A 9,370-nucleotide genomic window follows, 5' to 3' on the forward strand; every position below is an offset into this window, starting at 1 on the left:
TGCTGATGATCACAAGATGTTAACTACCTCGCCTGGCATACAGGAGGTCGTGGATTCCATCCCGACCCTGATGCCTGCTGCTGTATATTTGGAGTTTGCGTGTCTCTCTCTCATCATCATCACGGTGGCTAGGAGATGTTAACTACCTCGCCTGGTATACAGAAGGTCGCGGATTCCATCCCGACCCTGACGCCTGCTGCTGTATATTTGGAGTTTGCGTGTCTCTCTCTCACATCATCACGGTGGCTAGGAGATGTTAACTACCTCGCCTGGTATACAGAAGGTCGCGGATTCCATCCCGACCCTGACGCCTGCTGCTGTATATTTGGAGTTTGCGTGTCTCTCTCTCATCATCATCACGGTGGCTAGGAGATGTTAACTACCTCGCCTGGTATACAGAAGGTCGCGGATTCCATCCCAACCCTGACGCCTGCTGCTGTATATGTGGAGTTTGCATGTGTCTCCCCGTGGTCGCGTGGATTTTTCTCCGGGTACTCCGGCTTTTCCCTCCACATTTAGAAACGTGATCTCGAGTATTTGGCTGCTATAATTTCGACACGATGATGATGACGATGATGATGATGAGCCCCTTCGTTGGGCTGTCATGTGCAATGGCCAGGTCACTTCTGAGAAAGAGGCACACAACTCGGCGGAGCCCTTAGCTGGTGAAATAGAAAATAGTTTAATAGTTTACTACGGGTCGACGTACGGCGAGCGTGAAAACAAACGCTGAATAACCATCATAGCCCTCACCATCAGCTTGACGGGGCCGTACTTGCTCTCATGGGCTGCCAGCGCTTGCTTGACCGGCGTGGGGGTGCGGGGCGGTCCCAGGATGGAGCGCCGGATGTTGGAAGTGCGGCAGCTGTCAGCGGTGACAAAAGAGCGGCCTGCCGCGTAATCCCGTACGGCAGAAACGTTCGTGGCAGCAAACATCGTCAGTTTCTCTTCCGATTCTGTTCCGGTGACGTGCGTGCACATCCTCAAAATGACACCACCGGAAGGAAAACTAAAATAAAACAACTTTTTCGGTACCGAGGCTCCCACAAGGCCATGCGGGAGGGGGGCGTGTGGCACAGTTTGGCTGCCAGCTGTTGTAGAGTGGCGGTGGTCGTGTCGCGATGGTTTGTCTGCGGTGAGTAACAATGTCTTTAAAAACAACGGTGTTACGCTTCTCGCAAGTTCTGAGATTTAGTGGTCAACGGGACACCCACCACCCTGCAACTTGCAGATGTCTCGGAACGGTGAAAGGCTTCGCTTGCAAAGAATAGGAATGTCCCAAGGTGGTGAGGTTACTCAGTTAGCTGAGCCGGCACCACTGATATCCTGGGTTTGGATCTGGATTTCATCCATCCGACATGAAACCAGCCGGGTTCTCAAGGGGTGTGGTGATGTTCTCAGCACAACTGCACACGGAAACAGTCCTTCACGATAAATGTGGTTCTCCCCATCAATTTGAGTAAATTTCAGCTCACACAATGCCTGTCATGCGATGAACCTCAATATCAAACATTCACTTTGAGAATGAGAAATGTCGCCACACCAGGAAGGAACAGGGGAAAGTAGAAACAGAGGGGTGGAGGAACAGAGGGGTGGAGGGACAGAGGGGTGGAGGGACAGAGGGGTGGAGGGACGAGGGGTGGAGGGACAGAGGGGTGGAGGATCAGAGGAGGGAGGGACAGAGGGGTGGAGGATCAGAGGGGTGGAGGAACAGAGGGGTGGAGGATCAGAGGGGTGGAGGAACAGGGGGTGGAGGGACAGAGGGGTGGAGGGACAGAGGGGTGGAGGAACAGAGGGGTGGAGGGACAGAGGGGTGGAGGGACAGAGGGGTGGAGGATCAGAGGGGTGGAGGGACAGAGGGGTGGAGGAACAGAGGGGTGGAGGGACAGAGGGGTGGAGGAACAGAGGGGTGGAGGAACAGAGGGGTGAGGGACAGGGGGTGGAGGAACAGAGGGGTGGAGGGACAGAGGGGTGGAGGGACAGAGGGGTGGAGGGACAGAGGGGTGGAGGAACAGAGGGGTGGAGGGACAGAGGGGTGGAGGGACAGAGGGGTGGAGGAACAGAGGGGTGGAGGATCAGAGGGGTGGAGGGACAGAGGGGTGGAGGGACAGAGGGGTGGAGGGACAGAGGGGTGGAGGGACAGAGGGGTGGAGGGACAGAGGGGTGGAGGATCAGAGGGGTGGAGGGACAGAGGGGTGGAGGGACAGAGGGGTGGAGGGACAGACAGGGGTGGAGGGACAGAGGGGTGGAGGGACAGAGGGGTGGAGGGACAGAGGGGTGGAGGGACAGAGGGGTGGAGGGACAGAGGGGTGGAGGACAGAGGGTGGAGGAACAGAGGGGTGGAGGAACAGAGGGTGGGGAACAGAGGGTTGTGGAGGGACAGAGGGGTGGAGGGACAGAGGGGTGGAGGAACAGAGGATGGAGGGACAGAGGTGTGGAGGGACAGAGGGGTGGAGAACAGCGGAGTGGAGGGACAGCGGGGTGGAGGGACAGAGGGGTGGAGGGACAGAGGGGTGGAGGAACAGAGGGGTGGAGGAACAGAGGGTGGAGGAACAGAGGGGAGGAGGAACAGGGGTGGAGGGACAGAGGGGTGGAGGAACAGAGGGGTGGAGGAACAGAGGGGAGGAGGAACAGAGGAGGAGGGACAGAGGGGTGGAGGGACAGAGGGGTGGAGGAACAGAGGGGAGGAGGAACAGAGGAGTGGAGGGACAGAGGGGTGGAGGATCAGAGGGGTGGAGGAACAGAGGGGTGGAGGGACAGAGGGGTGGAGGAACAGAGGGGTGGAGGATCAGAGGGGTGGAGGGACAGAGGGGTGGAGGAACAGAGGGGAGGAGGGACAGAGGAGTGGAGGGACAGAGGGGAGGAGGGACAGAGGGGTGGAGGAACAGAGGAGTGGAGGGACAGAGGGGTGGAGGGACAGAGGGGTGGAGGAACAGAGGGGTGGAGGAACAGAGGGGTGGAGGAACAGAGGGGTGAGGATCAGAGGGGTGGAGGAACAGAGGGGGGCAGGAACAGAGGGGAGGAGGGACAGAGGAGTGGAGGGACAGAGGGGAGGAGGGACAGAGGGGTGGAGGAACAGAGGAGTGGTAGGGACAGAGGCGGTGGAGGGACAGAGGGTGGAGGGACAGAGGGGTGGAGGATCAGAGGGGTGGAGGAACAGAGGGGTGGAGGGACAGAGGGGTGGAGGATCAGAGGGGTGGAGGATCAGAGGGGTGGAGGAACAGAGGGGTGGAGAGGAACAGAGGGGAGGAGGGACAGAGGAGTGGAGGGACAGAGGGGAGGAGGGACAGAGGGGTGGAGGAACAGAGGAGTGGAGGGACAGAGGGGTGGAGGGACAGAGGGGTGGAGGGACCAGAGGGGTGGAGGATCAGAGGGGTGGAGGAACAGAGGGTGTGGAGGAACAGAGGGGTGGAGGATCAGAGGGGTGGAGGGACAGAGGGTGGAGGGACAGAGGGGTGGAGGATCAGAGGGGTGGAGGGACAGAGGGGTGGAGGAACAGAGGGGTGGAGTGGAGGGACAGACAGAGGGGTGGGGACAGAGGGGTGGAGGGACAGAGGGGTGGAGGGACAGAGGGGTGGAGGATCAGAGGGGTGGAGGAACAGAGGGGTGGAGGGACAGAGGGGTGGAGGGACAGAACAGAGGGTGGAGGATCAGAGGGGTGGAGGGACAGAGGGATGGAACAGAGGGGTGGAGGAACAGAGGGGAGGAGGAACAGAGGGGAGGAGGAACAGAGGGGAGAAGGATCAGAGGGGTGGAGGATCAGAGGGGTGGAGGATCAGAGGGGGGAGGGTCAGAGGGGTGGAGGGTCAGAGGGGTGGAGGAACAGAGGGGTGGAGGAACAGGGCAGAGGGAACGTACGCTTTGCCACCACCCTTGGAGGGCTTTGGCGTGTGGTCCCTCTGCAGTGGCGTGGTGACCTCCACCTTGTGGCTGCACACAGGGGTAGAGGTGAGCGACGGGCACAAATCCACCTTCAAGTTCAGGAAACTGCACGCACGGGGGGCACAACCACGCAGCGGCACCAATCGCGCAACGTCTGGCTCGAGGCTACCAACGTCCTCGAAATGAACGTATTTGACGTACATCGGTGGTGCACGGTATAAAAAAAGGCTTTTTTTCTCTCACAATTATTATTTCTTTTCCTGCGATTCGCAACCCCGGTCAGAAAATATTGCGTGGGAGTGGTGGTGGTGCGGCAAAATCAGTTCTCGTCATGCTGAAGCGGTCGGAAGGAGACGAATGTTATGAGCGGCCGTACAGCAACACCCAGCCTGATGAAGATTGGCTGGCCCAGTGTTCCAAAGGCAGATTTCACTAAACTTGGTCGGACGATTCCTCGATTCAACGGTACCCAAATCAATGGTCAACCTTGACCTGGGAATCGCGTCAATTGAAGACCGCTATAACATATCTGCCGATTCAAATTTCCATTTCAGACTGTTTTACAGGGACCGGTGTGTTATGCTGCACCGGTTGTACCGACAAAACGTCTAATTATCAGTATCAAGATCATCGCCCCCTCCTGGCAGACTAATGCCGATCCAGGTGCCGGGTCATCTTGGGCTGCATAGGCACAGCTGCCAATACGGGGCTCTGTGTCGTGAAGTGATAGAGCACGCAAACTCCAAACGTACAGCAGGTGTCACGGTCGTCATCGAACCCACAACCTCCTGCATACCGGGCGAGGTAGTTAACATCTCCTAGCCACCGTGATGATGATAAGAGAGACACGCAAACTCCAAACGTACAGCAGGCGTCAGGGTCGGGATCGAACCCACAACCTCCTGAATACCGGGCGAGGTAGTTAACATCTCCTAGCCACCGTGATGATGATAAGAGAGACACGCAAACTCCAAACGTACAGCAGGCGTCAGGGTCGGGATCGAACCCACCAAACTCCTGAATACCGGGCGAGGTAGTTAACATCTCCTAGCCACCGTGATGATGATAAGAGAGACACGCAAACTCCAAACGTACAGCAGGCGTCAGGGTCGGGATCGAACCCACAAACTCCTGAATACCGGGCGAGGTAGTTAACATCTCCTAGCCACCATGATGATGATAAGAGAGACACGCAAACTCCAAACGTACAGCAGGCGTCAGGGTCGGGATCGAACCCACAAACTCCTGAATACCGGGTGAGGTAGTTAACATCTCCTAGCCACCGTGATGATGATAAGAGAGACACGCAAACTCCAAACGTACAGCAGGCGTCAGGGTCGGGATCGAACCCACAAACTCCTGACTACCGGGCGAGGTAGTTAACATCTCCTAGCCACCGTGATGATGATAAGAGAGACACGCAAACTCCAAAAGTACAGCAGGCGTCAGGGTCGGGATCGAACCCACAACCTCCTGCATACCGGGCGAGGTATGTTAACATCTCCTAGCCACCGTGATGATGATAAGAGAGGACACACAAACTCCAAACGTACAGCAGGCGTCAGGGTCGGGATCGAACCCACAACCTCCTGAATACTGGGCGAGGTAGTTAACAAGAAGCAGCAAAGGGGGTGGGGGGCCATGCTACCTGCGACGGGGAGAAGGGGAGCTTCTTGAGGGGCGTGCTTTTGCGAGTGTCCTGCGGTTCGCTCATCTCGTCCGTCAGCGGCGACGAGAAGGCGGGGGGAGGAGTGGCTGAGCCCGCGCACGCTCCTGCGCCTCAGGATGGTGGGAGGGCTGCTGAACTTGACGGTGACCGTGGGCGTCGTCAGCAGATGGCACCTCCACCTCGGGAGTTAATTTTGCGGCAGCTGCTTCGAGTTGGCCTGGGAATGGAATACAAGGCAAGGGTCAATGTCACGTTGTGAATAGTAGGCCTCGGCAAGGTACGGTAAAAAATAGAATGTTTTTACCCTTTATCTGGCAAATGCTTACCCTGAGCTCTCATACTCTGATGGTGCTTTGTCTTTGAGTTGTGCGCCTTTTGGCGTCATCTGGTCCAAACTCCATATGAGACTAGGCTCTAAGGAAAGCTGTCTCGGGTGGGACCAATCAACTTCAAGGACAGTGCACACATTATCAGAGTTATGTTTTTTATTTGCATTACGACTGCAGGTATTGTGGTCTATGCAAACATGACTCCTTGTAAAAAAAGGTTGTCAGTTTTGTAGCCAGATAAAAGGGTAAAAAAACAATTATCAAGGTACGGTAAATTACCTATTTTACCGGGTAAAAAGGGTAAAGGTTTCGACATGCCAAGGGGTAAGGTACAGGATAGGTTAAAGGTAGCTCAGAAGAATTACCTGGGAGGGTAAAGGTAGCACGAATTACCCGGTAAATACGGTACCTTGTTTACCGCTAAAAGCTCCGTGGCGCAGTCCGTGGCCTCCATTATAAATTTGCGATCATTGATGTCGGACCAGATGGAGACGGTCCACGTCCTTGAGGCAGAGGCACTAGCGGACGAGGTCAAGGATGCCAGCAACGGCATCTTTGGGGTTGCTGCGAACAGCAATCGAAGGACGGCAGCGGCAAGCGTTCCCGTGGGAGCACACGCACCGTTGGATGGAGGGTGATCCCCGGCAAGGCAAGTGGTTTTCCACCCACACGAAGAACGCGTCGGGGTGGAAAGCCCACCTCAAGAAGCACCACGTGCTGGCACCAGGCGGCTGGGGTCGGGTCCGTTGGCGTCGGCGAGCCGCCTAAAGCAGCAAACCTCTGAGCCGGCCAGCAATCCCGGATCGCCTCCTGGCAAAGTTTGAGAACGCGGGCGGTTGATTTTGTTATCCGAGGCGCGATCTCTGTGGAGGAGCCGCCGGCAGCGACAAGTTCCAGCCCTTGGTCAGCAGCACATTGACGCAGGGATACGAGGCCCGTCGATGGTTGACGAGATCGCCATCGGACCACCGGGCCGAGGAGGTCATGGAGGGCCGTGTCGTCGACAGCCTCAACGCCCGATTCCAGAGTATTCTATCTGAATAAAGCGCTCTACCTACAGTTTTTACCGTTATAACACCTTGTTCACGTGTTGTAGTACCCCAGTAATGTCCCTGTAATCGGGTTATTTGCATGGGTAAGGGTAAAAGGTAGGGTAAAGGTAGGCTCGTTTTTTTTTACCGTTTAACTTTGACCTTACCTTGCCGAGGGCTATGTAATAGCAATAACACCGCGTTATGTTTGCAAGCCGCTGTTGTTGCAAGTCGCAGATTAAGCCTCGCGGCACACGGAGGCACGGAAGACACCACAGCCAAAGTGGGAGGCAGTCAGAACCGGCGCCAATAATTGCAAACGATAGTCGTGATATTGGGATGCTTGACCAACTCCATTCTCGAGTGTTGTTGATGCACGTGGGAGGGGACCAGAGTACACCCACGGAAACATCGCGGGCGCCAGAGGCCGCGCTCTTCATTGCCAGGGCCGCGAGGCCACTGACGGCCCCCGACACAGTCGAGGAGACACAAACAGTGAAAATACCCCTCCCCCCATGTCATCAAACGTGCGGCGTCCCCTCCTCGCACTGACGATGTCTTGCCGGCGAAAGTGGGCCCTCCTGTGAAGATGACGAGTCACGAACATTGCGCTAAGGGGTAACGCCGCTAACGGAGGGAAGAGACGCAGAGAAGGGCTGCGTGCAGAACGAGAGAGAGCCAGAGAGAGAGAGCGAGAGAGGTGGGGGTTTAACATAAAGCCAAGTTAAAAATTTACAAAAATTACGAAATGATGAACGAAGCAAAGTACCGAATACACCGAGCATCTTCTTGTTTCCACTGATCGTAAACAAAACGAGACGGAGAGAGAGAGAGGTGGTGGGGGGGAGAGAGAGAGAGACAGTGCGAGTGCGACGTACGGGCGTGCCGGGGATGACCGTCTCTTCCAGCAGCTCGGCCAGCTCATCGAGTCCTCGAAAAGCATTTCGTGGACAGACACGAGCGCAGGTAGCGAGAGACGCGACGAGATGGTGACCACCGGGACACGGACGAGACACGGGCACACGCTGACGCAGCAGTCAAGGAGACGTGACGCGTCACTCGCAATGAGGCTGAGCGACGAGACGCAAAGTCGCGCTCACCGGCGGTGACGTCACAGCGCGCGGCGGGCGTGACGTCACAGCGCGCGGCGATAACGTCACAGCGCACGGCGGTGACGTCACAGCGCACGGCGGTGACGTCACAGCGCACGGCGGTGACGTCACAGCGCGCGGCTGTGGGCGTAAGTCGGCGGGGGACGTCCGTTGTGACGTCACGCGATTTTGGCGCGTCCATTCGAGGCACAGGAAATCAGGAGATCCAGTCCGGGAAAAGGGAATCCAGTCCGGGTCATAGGAAGTCAACACAGGCAGACCGAGTCCAGTCCAGGAACAGTGAATCCGGTCCGGGCATAGGAAGTCCAGTCCGGGCATAGTGAGTCCAGTCGGGCATAGTGAGTCCACTCCAGGCATAGGGGAGTCCAGTCCGGACATAGGAAGTCCAGTCCGGGCATAGTGAGTCCAAGTCCGGGCATAGAAAGTCCAGTCCGGACATAGGAAGTCCAGTCCGGGCATAGTGAGTCCAGTCCGGGCATAGGAAGTCCAGTCCGGACATAGTGAAAGTGAGTCCAGTCCGGGCATAGGGAGTCCAAGTCCGGGCATAGGAAGTCCAGTCCGGGCATAGTGAAAGTGAGTCCAGTCCGGGCATAGGAAGTCCAGTCCGGCACAGTGAATCCAGTCCGGGTCACAGGAAGTCCAGTCCGGGCACAGTGAATCCAGTCCGGTTCACAGGAAGTCCAGTCCGGGCACAGTGAATCCAGTCCGGGTCACAGGAAGTCCCCACAGGCAGAGCGCGTGGAGTCTGTTGGGGGGGAGTGACGTTTCTGCTGTTCCCGCTTCACGGCAAAGTGGCGCTGTGGAGGTGAGCAGAGAGCAGCCACTCACCAATGTGTAGAGTCACATGGTGAGTCTGTGGGGAGTGGGTGGGGGGGGGGTGAGTGGGTGGTGGGTGAGTGGGGTGAGTGGTGGGGTGAGTGTGTGGTGAGTGGGTGTGGGGTGGGTGAGTGGTGGGGTGGAGTGTGTGGTGAGTGGGGTGAGTGTGTGGTGAGTGGGGTGAGTGGTGGGGTGAGTTGGGTGGTTGGGGTGAGTGGTGGGTGAGTGGTGGGGTGAGGGTGGTGGGGTGAGTCTGTGGGGAGTGGGTGGTGGGGTGAGTGTGTGGTGAGTGAGGTGAGTGTGTGGTGAGTGGGTGGTGAGTGGGGTGAGTGGGTGGTGGGGTGAGTGTGTGGTGAGTGGGTGGTGAGTGGGGTGAGTGTTTGGTGAGTGGGTGGTTGGGTGAGTGGTGGGTGAGTGGTGTGGTGAGTGGGTGGTTGGGTGAGTGGGGTGAGTGTGTGGTGAGTGGGTGGTTGGGTGAGTGGGTGGTTGGTGGGGTGAGTGGGTGGTTGGGTGAGTGGTGGGTGAGTGGTG

The sequence above is a fragment of the Lethenteron reissneri genome, unplaced genomic scaffold, assembly GCF_015708825.2.
Source record: "Lethenteron reissneri isolate LAM-NWPU_2019-01 unplaced genomic scaffold, ASM1570882v1 scaffold_1396, whole genome shotgun sequence".
Lineage (NCBI taxonomy): Eukaryota > Metazoa > Chordata > Hyperoartia > Petromyzontiformes > Petromyzontidae > Lethenteron > Lethenteron reissneri.